Source organism: Uloborus diversus, chromosome 3 (assembly GCF_026930045.1).
Source record: "Uloborus diversus isolate 005 chromosome 3, Udiv.v.3.1, whole genome shotgun sequence".
In the NCBI taxonomy this organism is placed as follows: Eukaryota; Metazoa; Arthropoda; class Arachnida; order Araneae; family Uloboridae; genus Uloborus; species Uloborus diversus.
Window position 1 is genome coordinate 70,046,399 of NC_072733.1, and position 7,189 is coordinate 70,053,587.

The 7,189-nt window shown below is 34.6% G+C and overlaps 1 non-coding gene across 1 annotated transcript; it reads left to right on the top strand.

Moving 5' to 3' along the window:
* Positions 1-4,794: 4,794 nt before the first annotated feature.
* Trnay-aua (transfer RNA tyrosine (anticodon AUA)) lies at positions 4,795-4,867 on the top strand. Its single transcript has one exon. It is a non-coding gene; the product is annotated as a tRNA-Tyr (tRNA).
* Positions 4,868-7,189: the final 2,322 nt, after the last annotated feature.

The following is a 7,189-nucleotide window of genomic DNA, read 5'->3' on the forward strand; positions in this document are numbered from 1 at the left end:
TTGACAGGTAGTGAAAATATGATACTTGGTAACACTCATGATGATGAATATTGTGCATTTTTATTTAAAAAATATTATTTTTTTTAATGCGATTCAAGGGACAAATTTATTCATAAAATATATGATTTTTGTAAAAATAAACACTTAAATACTTCGTAGAAATACTGTCATGTTGTCCAGTAGCACTCATGACATTGAAGGTGAAAAATTTACTTGTAAAGTAAAATATCTCTAGTTGTATGAAATACTAAGCTCAAATGAGGCAGTGAGAAGCAAAGGGATGCACGTGGACATTTTCAAGTTTCGAGTAAAGCTCGTATAAAGATTACGTCCTAGGTAGGCTTTCATTGGATTTTTTTTCTAAATCATGCTATACAGCAGCACCTACCACGGTACTCTACTAGTACCATCTCTTGCCAGAAGACACAGAAGGGGTTCACCTACCATTTGCACTGGTTATCTCCAAATTTTTAATTTTGCCACTTGCATCCCTTCGCTTCTCACTGCCTCAAATATGATTGTACCCTTAAAAATAAACTGTTACAAGAAATTTTTCCCGAAAGAAATAAAACAGTTGATGATATTTATGTTTGAAATTTTTCAAATGTTGTTTAGGCAAAAGTTTGGAAAATGCCCCTGGTGATTTATTTCTGCATAACTAAGAACAGACGCATCAAATATGCACATTTGAAACGAAACAGATGTGCTTGTTACAAATAGGAACATATAACAATTAGTATTTTTTAAATATGTCGAGTTGTGATACAAGCGAACGTTTGGCTAGCATTTACCACTTTCTAGAAGTCAAATAAATGCATGGTCGCATCCAGCTTTCAGTTTCGGAGGGATCATATCCTCATATATATAACAGCAAATGATCGAGTAACCCGCGTGTTTCAACAATGAAACTTGCGCCACGGCATGATAATTTGATAATATGTTTTGGCAATGTTTAACATGCAGGGAAAGACTTTATTGTGACAAGGCTGAACTCGATCCGGCAACTTAACAGTTTTACTGTTAAGACTGTCATTTCAAGGGGATAAAGAAAAGAAAAAGTGGTCAACAATGAACGCTACCTACTAGAGTTTTGGGTTAATCCACTGGAGTTAGGGTTACAATTTTAAGTATCAAAATATCACCAAACAGGCATCGGCTTCGTTCAAATGTAGAAGCAATTTTCACCCGTCATACCTTGACGGGTGATTTTCTAATTAGTAAATAATATTCATAAACTTATAGAAGTAGATTCATATTGACCAGAAGGAATATTTAAAAAATAAACAAATAAATAAAACATTTTAAAATAAATTCATGAAAACTTTGTTATGAAACATCGAATGAATGTGTGTAGGGGGAGGGGCATTCAATTTACCGGGCCCCTTCAAAAGATTTTTCTGTATCCGCCCCTACCCCATGCTACTGAGCGTTTATTCTAAAAAGAATTATGGATGAATGTGGCAGGTTTAGGAGGGGGGGGGGGGAGTGCGAACTAAACCATATGAACTAAAGTATTGTTGGCCCGCCTCATCTCCAAAAATTTGCAATGTGGCCCATGAGTAAAAAAGGTTGAAAACCCCCGCTCTAAACCATATCCCGACATTCTTCTCCTTATTTATCCAGACATATATTAAAACAAAAAGCGTATGTATTTGAATTAAATAACAAATTAAAATCAAAGTCTAATCATTTATTTCCCTTACCTTTTTGGTGAAGGAAAGAACAACGTTTCATGCTGATTGGTGGCGAGAAAAAAAAAATTCTGTCAACAGAAACGCCTTTCGTTCCTACACTCTTACTCTAAACTGCCCATTTTGTTTAGAAGATAGAAGCCCTCAAGTTCCCGCTAAAAATCATCACACCCCGAGTGAATCACTGATTAGTCTGGAATTTACACCACTGAGAGTCTGATCGAGGTAGAATGATGACTGGATGGCGACAACGATTAGCACCCCTTAACCCGCAGGGGATGACATGTTTTCGTACCCAGTCGGGCGATTTTAAACGAGTAGGAAAAAAAGAGAAAAACTGCTTTCGGTTGAGCGCTGGAAAATGCCCGATGTCTGTTGCTCAAGAGGAAAAAAAAAAGAAAGGTTTGAAATCCGTTTAACAAAAATGAGGAGTGGAATCATTGTTGAATTTTCCAATGTCGCCCAGTAGTTTGATTTTGCATCTTCTAGGCGACAGAATTTTTTCACTACGCGACATTGGTGTCGCGTAGTACCTATGTTAAAAAATGCTCTGCTACATCCTACTTCTTTCATGCAATTAAATTATTTAGTAAATACTTTATAACGGGTTTCCATTTGGGTTAATTAATTGCTCATAAAAATATGTCTTTGAATTTAGATTAGAACAGAACAACCAAGGTTCAAAACGCTTTTCAAGAGCTACTGGTTTTATATCAATTATTTAATTTTACTTTTAATAATAATAAAAAAAAAATGCATCATTCGCTCCATAAAATGATTGACATTATTAGGTTTTTGCTAAAAATAAACAGCTTAGACATTAAAATATGTATATCCCACTTGAACACATTTTAAAGATGAAATAAATCTTTTTCTTCCATAAGTGGTCAAAATGAGCGCCACAAAATAAACGACTTTTATCTCGTTCGTGGGGACGAAAATGAATAATCGCTTTAAAAAACAGCTTGCACACTAAGCATTTTCTCTATCTTTGTTTTCTCCTCCTTTTTTTTTTTTTTCACTCCGCCGGCGACTTGAAGATAAATGTCACCGCTGCTAACGCGTTCTCCGAAAAAGTCATCTGTAGAGATAATTTTTCTGGAATGAGAAGAAAGGGGAGAAAGCGTCCCCCAGCGCTCAAAGGGGTCGCCCGAAGTGAAAAAGTGAAATCTGGTTCTCGATACGCTCGCTCACTCTGCGACGTCTAGAGGCGTTGACAAATTACGAGGGGATTGCTGCTGTCTTTCCCTTTCACATTCTTTTGCAGTCGAACTGTCGAACAGGAAATGGTTCTATCTATCGACTCAATCCAAAAGGGAATCCAAAATTTTGTGTACTGGATCGACATCAACGCCGCTGTGGAATCTGCGGATTTCAAGTGTCCCAGATTGGATGTGGATTGTTTCGTTATTTTATAAACAGGGCTGTCTATTTGGGGGGGGGGCATGCACAGACTGTGCCATTTAAATTTTCAGGAGGGTTTGAGGGCTATTTTACTCTTTGGGGGGGGGGAATGCTTCCTTTACCTTGAGGGGTTTGGTCACCCCTGTTATAAAGAGGAGTTGATCTTTTAGCAGTGAGTTTCCTCCATTGATGGAACAACTGCATAACATTATCTAATTGCACAGTTGCAACCAATTTTGATTTTAATGGAAAAAAATATGATTAGAAGCAGTGATTTCTAGATGCAAACTGTGTAGAGCTAAGTGAGGATAAATTATCACACTGGCTTAAAAACCAAGTTCTGTTATAAACAACTTCTTTTTTTTTTTGAGGGGGGGGGGGGGGCACTAACATTTCTTGAGACGACCCTCTGTACACGATACTGAAGATCGTGTACAGAGTCCCTTTTACTAATGCAGAGAATACAATCAAAACCAATTACTTCCCTTTTTAAATTATTTATGCTACGAATAGTGAAATTAAATTATTTTAGGAAACGAAATCTGGTGAATAGAAAAATAGCTCGAAATCTGCTGGATCAGTCCAGCAGTTTCTTTTCCAAAACCATCTGAACTTCGACTCGAAACTTTCAGTTTCCAACCTAATTTCTTCATTTGTTTGAAATACAAGCCATCTGCGGTTCCAGTGAAAAAACATTTTTTTTTAAACTGCTTTGGTGCTTTGATGAATTTGAATAACCTTAATGACAATGTGGGTCTTTTTTCCCACTCTACTTTATTTTAAATATCAGTTCTTCTTCACCTCTTGATAGAGTTAAGTTTCACTTTCGATTTTTGCATTCAAACATTGAGAACAACTGGTGTGACATTGTTTCAATACTTTGAATTTCTCTTAATGTATTTTAATTTTTCTCTTAGTTAAGCCATATTTCGATGACCTGTGTATTTAACTCCACTTATCTCAGATTTACCGGATGATATTTTTATTGAAATTAATTACGAAAGGTAAATATGTCGGCGGCCCCTGAGAATCATGTTTTTTATCTAATCATCTTTTTTACTGAAGGATCCTAAGCCGTGGAGTTTCTACCATTCGAGTATTTTATTTTTCGTAAAAAAAAGTGTTAAAAACTTTTACTTTGATAGTTTAATAATAAAGAATTTTAGAGGCTTCAGAATAGTCTTTTAAGATCGCATTTTCTTTTAAAGTTTTATCAAAAAATTACTTTTTGTCTTTTATTTACAATTGTTATGAAGTATAATTTATGACACATGTGAATTGTCATTTATAAGTAAAGTAAATGTGAATTGCCATTCACACATAAATAAGAATGACAAACGAACAAAAGCATTTTAGTTTTATAATACTGTCAATGTTTTACTGTTTTCATTGCATTACTAAAATGAAATTTGGCGGCTCCCTTCTTGAAAAACTAGGTGTAGCACCCCCACAACCCCGTTGGCGATGGCCCTGCCCTTTACACCCATGTGCCCATGCGTAAAGAGGGATCAAAGCTTGCGAATTTGCATAGCGAAAGCGACTTTCACATTTTGCTGTTGGTGGACAGGGCAAACTGATTGGCCCAAAACATGACCCGCCAATCGAGCAAATACCCAGTCTCCCACCGGCTGTATCCGCTACTAAAGAGTTATTCGCCACTAAGAGTAAGGTAGATCTAAAACGCTTCCAACCGCGGAAGTCCCATGTGGTCTAGTGGTCAGGACACCTGGTTATAACCCAGGTAGCCCGGGTTCGATCCCCCGGCGTGGGAAAGCGATGCTACTTTTTTTTTCTGCAAAAGTGTTTTCAATTTTCGTTCTGCTTCGTTAATGCCTTATTTAATATTTGTAATTCCACTGGGATTAAAACTTTTTCTGGATTCTTTTTGAAGAATATTTAGTGCGTGCAGTATAAGAAAAAGCAAAAGAAAAGCATTAACTTTGCTATGACTGAGTATTTTAGTATCATTTTTGTTTCTTCGTGATACTAATTTTTGACGTAACTCTTGACTCATGCATATTTGTTTTCTGCTAAGAAAAAGCGTTTATTATGATGCTTTTGCATTGAATTCGAAATTGATTAAATTGAGTAAAAAAACGCAGATTTGATTACTCATCTAAATGTTCTGGAGAAAACATTTTTCTTAAAAACTTCGTAAAGTCACTTAATATTTGGGGTATTTGACGAGTCTGAGATGTTTTTCTTTTTTTTTCCTTTTTTGGGTGACATTTTTGAAAAATATATTTAGATAGTTCATTGAAATAGATTTGAGATAAACAAAACTGGAGTGAGCAAAAATCTGCAGATTTAAAAATTTCCAGTTTACATCGGTGTCATTTTTATGTTACATTAAAACTTCCATAGCATGCTTGCTATAAAATTGAATTATATGACTAGTTTTAGCAATTTTGAAAAGTCTTTTTTTTTCATTGAAGTCTGAAGCAGTTAACTGAAGTGAGACAGTCTAAAACTAGTCATATAGATAGAAAAATGTGAGTTATTCAAATAACAAAAATGTTATCTTTGTGCAGTAATAAATGATAGCAATGGAAACACAACTAGCAAAAATTTGTATTTATACACGAGTTTCGGGTTTACAGGAAACCACTTATCAAAGAAAACGATGAGAATTCCTGGCTGAAAAGTCATCTGAAACAAAGCTGACCTTTTCATACAGAAAGTCTCTGCTTTTTTACGGAAATGGGAGTCTCTTATAACCACGAAGGCACGTCTGTGAAACTTGATTGTCATTTACTTTCATTGCTGATTTGTGATTTTTACATTTTTCATAAGATATTTACTTTCTTTTGGAAGAAATAAGGAAAGAATAAAATATCTTCCAGAGTTGAACGAGCCTAATATGCCGTACAGCCACCCGATTTTACGACGCCTGATATCATGCTTTCCTCTCTAAATTATTTGATGTATTATTTCCCTTCGCTTAAAAGGGTCAATTTTAAAGTAAGTCAGAACTTAAAGCATAGTGAACCGATATTTATTCTTAAATTTTTTTGAGTTTAGTTATTTAGGTTTGAATAAATTTCTGTTTTCAAAAAAATTTAGATGCAAATTTGTAGCACTGTGGCTCTTTCAAGATTAAAAATACAAATTTTTTTTTCAGCGTGAACATATTTTTGAGCAAGAGCGCTTACATGAGTCAAGTGGATACTCCGGTTTCACACCGAAAAACTGTAAGGGTGAGTGAGAGAACAGACAAGAAAAAAACCTTTTTGATGATCAAAAAAGAAATATTTTAAGGGCGAAAAAGCCTTTAAGTTTCCATTCTGGCTACAAATGTTTATATTTTTAAGCTTTACACCTCCCTAGCCCTGCAGAAGAATGTTAACATCCAATGTAATGCTCTAATTCCCGCTTAATCAAAGTAATGACTATGTGTCGAACATCGAACGTTGAAAGAAAGGGGGAAGGATGAAAAGGTGGTTGTATTTGGATTCAGGAGGTCATTTTAACTAAGAATCAGCGAGAATAATGTGAAAACTATGATTTATTTTGTCTATTTTGTTTTGGTCGCACAAGCGCAATGTAATTGAAGTTTGCGGCAAAAATAATTCCTACATGAAGTCATTGTAAATAAATATTTTGTATACTTGTATACATAAAAACGTTTAGTAGGTGGTAAATGTATTTTTCAAAGTATCTTTTAAAGGAAGTAATGCATTTTAAACATTGTCCCACGTATGACACTTGTAAGCTGTGTAAAACGATATATATTCAAAAAAAAAAGGGGGGGGGGGAAGGGAATAATGTTGACAGTTCCAGCAGTTATCTTTTATAATTAGTCGTTAGAAAAACACTCGTGATTAGGTAGAATTCATAGTAAATACATTATTAATGCATACATATCCTAATCTATCTATGAATGTTATTTATTATGCAGAAGACTTCAATCTTTCAATTGCAGCTTCTTTGTTTAAGAAACGATGAATTTTTATTTGCACTCCTTCTGTGTACATCCTTATAATATAAAAAAATGATAAAATAAAAAATAAAATAATAATAATAATAATAATAATAAAAAACAATGAACCAGATCTTTTTGCTCAAAAGTTTCTGGAAACAATTTGTTGATTCTT